This window comes from Nannospalax galili, unplaced genomic scaffold (assembly GCF_000622305.1).
Source record: "Nannospalax galili isolate Female #2095 unplaced genomic scaffold, S.galili_v1.0 scaffold930, whole genome shotgun sequence".
In the NCBI taxonomy this organism is placed as follows: domain Eukaryota; kingdom Metazoa; phylum Chordata; class Mammalia; order Rodentia; family Spalacidae; genus Nannospalax; species Nannospalax galili.
This window is the reverse complement of record NW_008329328.1, coordinates 1,496,444-1,503,824: the sequence shown is the minus strand read 5'-3', so window position 1 is coordinate 1,503,824 and position 7,381 is coordinate 1,496,444.

Here is a 7,381-nt window from a genome sequence, read left to right as displayed (position 1 = left end):
GGAGACAGGAATTTGCTGAGCAGTTTGGGTAAAAAGACCCCAAAGAAAAGTAGCCAGTTTCTTGGCTAAAACTCACATTGTCCTTGGGCCTCTTAGCAACATAACTCAGTTTCAAAGGCCAAAAATGTCAAAAGCATTTGGGAGCTTTTATCTAATCCTTAAAATATTTTAGGGTTACCTCTTCAGGGGGGACTGTCCAAAAGCCCCATTTTTTTTTAAAAAAAGAAGAAAGAGTGTATGGGGAAAAAAGCAGCAAAGAAACAAAGGATCTTATAAGAAAAGAAGTCTTCTCAAGATATGTGAACCAATATTTTAGGACCAACTTCTCTTTTCTAACAGAATCTTTACAGAATTGTAGATAAGACTACAAGTCCTAGATTTAGCTTGCTATTACCTTTCAGAATGATTGCATAATGAATTAATGCATGTAAATAATTCAGTGTCAAGTTTGTTCCATATTATATGTTAAAAATCTGCTTTTACAAAAAAAAACCAAAACAAAAATAAAAAAACAAACAACAACAACAACAAAAGGAAAACAAAAAGCCCCATAATATTAACTGGCTAAAAAATTAAATCTCTAGAGCTGGAGAGATGCTCAGCAGTCAAGAGCACTGGCTGCTCTTGCAGAGTACCTGGGTTCAATTCCCAGCACCCCCATGGCGGCTAACAACCATCTGTAACTCCAGGGGATCTGACACCCTCTTCTGACCTCCATGGGTATTGTAGCACATGGGTGCACCTACCTACATTCAGGCATTACATTCATACACGTAAAATAAAAATATACATAAAATAAAAATGGTAAAATTATTTTCTTTTTCCTTTTTCTTTTTTCTTTCTTTCTTTTTTTTTTTTTTTTTTACTTAGAAGAAGTATTTCATTACATCAGCATTGACATACTCAATAACAATTTTCTGAGCTAGGATGCATCTCTTACAAAATTGGCTGAACATTTTTAGGTTTACAGTTGAATTATTACAGTTATAAAATATTGTACTCAGTATAAACCCTATAAGACATAAAATTAAATGAGGTTTTAATGTTTAAAAAAGATCTCCATTTCATTATTAAAAAACAGGGTTTCATGCAGAAAACTTCATTTTTAATGCAATTGACATTGATGTTTGCACATGTGTTTCTAATCTATATATTATTTTTATTTTATGTGTGTGCATGTGTTGCCTGGATGTAGGTAAGTGCACCCGTGTCATGCAATGCCCGTGGAGGTCAGAAGAGGCTATTGGATCCCCTGGGACTGGAGTTACGGACATTTGTTAGCTGCCATGTGGGTGCTGGGGTTTGAACCTGGGTCTTCTGCAAGAATAACCAGTGTTCTTAACCACTCAGCCATGTCTCCAGCCCCCTAAATAAAATACTTTTAAAAATAATAAAGTAAAATCTCTAGTCTGTCTGTTGGAGGACCCACCTTTCCAGTCTCACTAGTCAATCACCTGGTCATAGGACCACCCCTAGGAAGGTGGGTTCACCTTAAGCCAATCACTAGTCAATCACCTGGTCAGAGGACCACTCCTAGGAAGGCAGGTTCACCGTAAGTCATGCTAAATAGATGGCTGGAATACCCAGCCAGTTAATAAGATAGTGAAGTTTTCCTGCTTGGAACCCCATTTCCTAGTGCAATTTTTGTGAACCTGGTTGCAGATATGAGGTCTCTCTAAGTCTTTCCTGCTTTTTTGAATTCTTCAGAAAAGCATAATCTCTCCTTTTCTTCTTCATATCCCTTTTCTAAATGCTTTCTTTAACACTTTGGGATGCCCTAGCATCTTACATTTCTTTACTTTTTCTCTAAAGCTTCCTTCTCTCCATCATGTGGCTGCCAGTCTGTCACGTGTCTGACCTGCAGGTGAGCTCTAACCTTGCCTGGCTTCATGGCCCGTTTCCTTCTCCCCTCCATTCTCCTGGTCAAGGCAGCTGCCAAGAGTCCCAGCTCTCCTGCCCTGGAGATTTTTCTTTACATTCAAATAAAATTTCCCTAAAGCTTCCTTTTGGGTCCATTCTTAAATTCTTTTATGAATGAGACTAAGAACCCCCCCTAGGGGATGCTGTTTCTCCCCTGTATCCATGTGCTCACTGTGTATTCCCAACTCTCCAGGAAGTGATGGACTGCCAGCTGAGTGATTCTCAGGGTAGTCTTTTGGAACTCAGTTTTTGAGGTTGTCATAACTGAAGTTCAGCCAGCCACTGAAAAGATCCACTGCCTGTGAGCATTCCCTAAGACCTGTTCATAGAAATGGCAGACAGACTACATGAAGATACAGGTTGATTGGGAGACTGAGACAGGAATATTACTGTGAATCAAGGCCAGCCTGACCTACAGAGTGACACCTATCTAAAAGCAAAACAAAACAAAAAACAAATACAGACAGACAGAGACACATGACTCTTTACATAGAAGGGAAATTATCTCTAAGTGACTTTAGCTTCATCTGTAATTTATAGATATAGGTAGATAACTGCATTCTGTTTCAGAAATCAAAAGAGCACTGCCAACAGACTCACAATTCTATAATTACAAGATATGACAACCAGATGAAAATTATTTCAATTTTGGTTTTGAATTAAGTACATTCATTCTATTTCCTGAGGTCCCATTAAAACAAAGAAGTTTTGAAACAGTACAAACTCAACCATGCGTGGCATGTCAGTAAAGCAGCTACTGAATAACAAAGCTGAAAATACACAGCAAAAAAATTGACAGCCAGTCTGTGGTGTACACTTTTAATCTCAGCACTCTGGAGGGAGAGGCAGGCAGAGCTCTGTGAGATGGAGACCAACTTGGTCTACATAGCGAGTTCCAAGCCAGTTGGGGCTACAAGGAAACCTTGATTAAACAAACAGACAAACAAACAAACAAACAATTGAGTTTTAAGAGATGGCTCAGTTGGGTCAGAATGCTTGCTGCTCTTGCAAAAGATCAGAGTTCTGTTCCCAGCACCCACATCCAGGAAATCCAATGCCCTCTTCTGGCCTCTGTGTATATCCACACACATGTGACATATACACATACCCACACCCACACCCTTGTAAGTTTTTTGAGACAGTCTCCCTGGAGCCCCGGTTGGCTTGTAACTTACTATGTAGACCAGGCTGACCTTGATCTCACAGAAATCGACCTACCTCTGCCTCCTGAGTGCTGGAATTAAAGGTGTGTGTACCATACCCAGCAATGCTAGCAAGCAGTGTATCTTTTCAGGGGCTGGAGAGATGGCTCAGTAGTTAAGAGTGCCAGCAGCTCTTGTAGAGGACCCAGGCTCCATTTCCAGGACCACATGGTGGCTAACAGCTGGCGATAACTCCAGTTCCAGGGGATCCAATTCCATCTTCTGGTCTTTGTGGGCATTGTATTCATGCGGTACACTTACATGCAAGCAAAATATTCATTCACATAAAATAAATATGTTAAAAACATCAGGCAGTTGTGTGAACACAGAGAACTTCTAGATGCAAATCTGGAGAAACAGGTGTTGTGGCAATCAGTGGGACTGACTGAAGATTCAGATTAGAGTGGCTTCACATGCCTGCTTCTTCCTCAATAACCTCAAAGGTAACCCTTGATCAATATTTGACAGGAGTCCCTCACCTTAAGAAACAGACAGGGTTAATTACGCCAACATTACAACTACCCTGAACAAAATAAAAGCCTGACTCTTAAAATAAATTTTTAAAGAATGGATTTGAATTCAGTGGACACTAATTCCCCTGGGTATCTATTAGAACTGTCTGTTTCCCAGAACTGTGTAATGGACCTCTCGTCCCTTCAACCTGTGCAAATGGAGCCTGGCACTCTGGAACCCCATTTCTCTTACCATGTCTCCAGATAAGTCCACACCCATAATTTATTCAAAATGGTTTCTCCAATTTCATTGGGAAGTACAAAGTTTAAGTTCTACCCTTATCTCAATAGACCACCAGCCTTTTCACACCTAGTTCACATTCATCCAAGGTCACGTGTCTTCCCAACCTCCACTGTTTTCAACGGGTGGGCACACTGCTTGCAGTGCTTTGGTATGTCAGTCCTCAAGCATGCCCACATTCCTCTATTATCTCTTTGGGTGTAGTACCAAACTGAGGTTGCCAAGGAGATGCCTTGGTCATCAGACCAAAGAGCATGGTTTTGCTGGTTTAATTAAAAGTCTGGATTATGTTCACGAATAAAAATAATTCTTACAGAGGAGGAAAGGGTTAATTTCATCTTCTACTTCCAGGTCACATCCCATCATTGAGAGAAGTCAGGACAGGAACTGAAGCAGAAATTATGGAGGAATATTGCTTTCTGGCTAGAGCAGCTAGCTTTCCTATGCAGTCCAGGATCACCTGCCTAGGGATGGTGCCACCCTCAGTGGGTTGGACCCTCCCACATCAATCAAGACAATCCCTCTCAGACATGGCCAGAGGCCAATCTGATCTGGGAAATTCCTCAAATGAGAGTGCCTCTTCCCAGGTAACTGTAAGCTGTGTCAAGCTGACAATAAAGCTAATCAGTACACATGTTATTTGAGAACAATGGAAGAGGTAGACAGAGCTTCCAGTGCTCAGCAATATGAGTGAAACAGAGGAGGCTTCTACAGTACTATTCAGATACACACATGCATACCAGTGCACGCACACCACAAAGGCATATTTATGATCTTGTGTTTTACAAAGCCTTCTGAGGAAAAACAGAAAACCTAAAACTTCCACTTAAAAAGTGATTGATAGAATAGTGAAATAATGAAAAGTATGTAATTATTTTTCAAAGAAATTTTTAAAGTAATATAGCAGAAAATCAAGCCAGTCAGCATTTGACATTCAGAATGGAATCTTATCAAGAATGAGCATCTTGAGGCAGAAATCAGAGACAGACCATTTTACCTTTGTGAAGTCTCACCCAGTTAGAGGGGGAGGCAGGGAAACTCAACATCTCCAGTCCTGAAAGGCTGTAGAAAGAGGAACTAATCAAGAAGATAATAGCTGGAGAGTGGATCACCCTTCCCAGAGAGGAGGCCACATCAGAGAAGCCAAGATCAGCAAGGGTTCATGGAGATTCTCTAGCCTCACTTCCCAGGTGGGTCTTGATGGCGACAGCTATTCAGACACTGTGTGGGGATGATGTCAAGTAAAGGTCGGGGGCAGGGGAAAGAACTGGATGGACTGTGTTTCTGAGTTCTTGTGGGTTTTTAAGTGGTTACACTGAGTTATAAAGTTGAGATTCATGGGCCATCTATGAGTAGGGACATTGACCTTCACTTCCCTTTGAGTACTGGTCACCTGGATCAGAGGCTAGGACTGAAAGTTTTCAACTCATCCAGGACTAGAGGAAGGAAAGGTAAGTGAAGGTGGGAGGCTGATGGAGCTCTCACCAAGATGAGAAAAATACATATACCCTGTTGTCACCAGCTGCAGGTAGATGCTTAGAGAACACACAGTTTTGGATGAAGCCAACTGTCACCCAGCAAGTGCCTGGGGGTACCCTGCTCATGCCCAGGACCTTTCACTCCTTCCAGCTGCTCACAACAGTCCACCTTTTGTGTACCAACTCCCATCTTGGGAGAAGCATTAAGATAGGAAGAGTGGGGAGTGCGTACAATGGACTGGCTAGACAATTGTCCTCTAAAAGTGAGTACTACCCAAAGAGACTATTTAAATTGTTAAGTCAGACTAAGGGTTACATTGGTTTGAGGTATAGCTACTTTTTCCTTCTTTATAACTGGTGGGGCTCATGGAGATCATGGAAAATGGACAGAATAAAGAAACTACATCCTCCCTGGACATCAACGATTATAATTCACTTATATCAGTAATAGGCTAGGAAGAATGAAAGCAGTTTAAACATACAACAAGGAATTAATGTATTAGTAAGACATCTGAAATACCAGCAAAGGATTGGAATAGAAATTCACAGCATAACAAAATGGTCTACAGATGTATAAGACGTTCAACATCCCTTAGCAAATAAACAACAAAAGGCTGATAATGAAATGAGGTACAGCACCTGCCATGCACAGAAAACGCACCACGATAGTGGAGAAATCTGGAAAAATGTATTCACACCAGTGGGCTCAAGTGCAGTGTCCTTCCAAAAAACTTAAGGCCCAAACCCAGCTCCTTTATAATTTATGTATTCATTGGTGGGCAGGTTTTTTCAATTCGGTCTATGGAGCTGCAGACCAGGAACCCGAGCACAGAGGGCCCCTGCCTACATAACTGGAGACTGTGATGCTGAAATTCCTTAGCCACAAGCATATCTTATAAAAGCAGAGTCAGGGGTTAAGAAAATACAGGAAACACCTCTGCTGGTCAGAAGAGGAGACACCTACCTTGGCTCTGCTAGGACTACAGGAGTGATGACACTGTTTTTCAGAATAGCATTTCCCTTTTATGAGTGCGGTTTATTAATGTTGCTTTTCCCATGTTATGCCTCCCTCCTTTGAAGATTTTTTAATTCTTTTCAGGAGGCATTGTTTCTATTTCCCTACTTCCTCTAGATTAACAGGTTGATAATTTTGGAGGAGTATCTAGAATTTTATGACTTCAAGGTGGGAGGAGACAAACCTAACAAGACAATTTGCACACACAGGCCCTAACTAAAAGGGCTATGTGGATGAGGAGTGGACCTACCAGTGGGTGGAGCCAGGATGCCCAATTCCATGTGTTGTTCCAGGAGCTCCATCAACCTGCCAGTTCTTATATTCACTTTATAATTTGCTTTTATAGTTGTTGGGCCATATTCCTGACTACTCCTGATTTGTTTACGTAAAAGCAACATTTTTCATCTAAAAGAGACAGATTCACCCATTTCCAGCAGTCAGTAGCTCTACTCCCTGTCTCCCCTTCTATTTTGCAGGACTACCATTGCTAATGAAGCTCCTTGCTCCTACTAGTGAATGAATTATTTTCTCCAAGACATCCCACAATTTCTCTGGACTACCAATAGTAATCTGAGGCAGAAGAGAATGTATTCCCCTACCCCGGTGCCTATTCCTGCTGTTACTCATAAACCAGTCAGTAGAGGAATTACCCGTATGCCCTGTATTCGGGCTCTTTTAGTTCATCCATAGGCCTCTAGGGCACCAGGAATGACTAGGTGCTCCAAACAAAATCCACCTGGGGGGTGACAAGGGCCAAGGTTACAAATTCCTGCCCAGTTGGCAGGGACATTGATATGCATGTCCCCCACATATGAAGAAGAGGTCTACTTGGGGAGGACACCAGGGTCTTGTAGCCAGGGAAGTGTTTAGTGCTGTTGGTGAGTTGTTCTGAGTTTTGATTATTTACAAAGACTTTTTCCAAGGAGTTTTGTATATACCAAGTGGCCTTTCTGGTCATAGTAACATTTATTATCCAGGGTTCCAAAGACAGGACATATTAGCTTTTGTTTCCC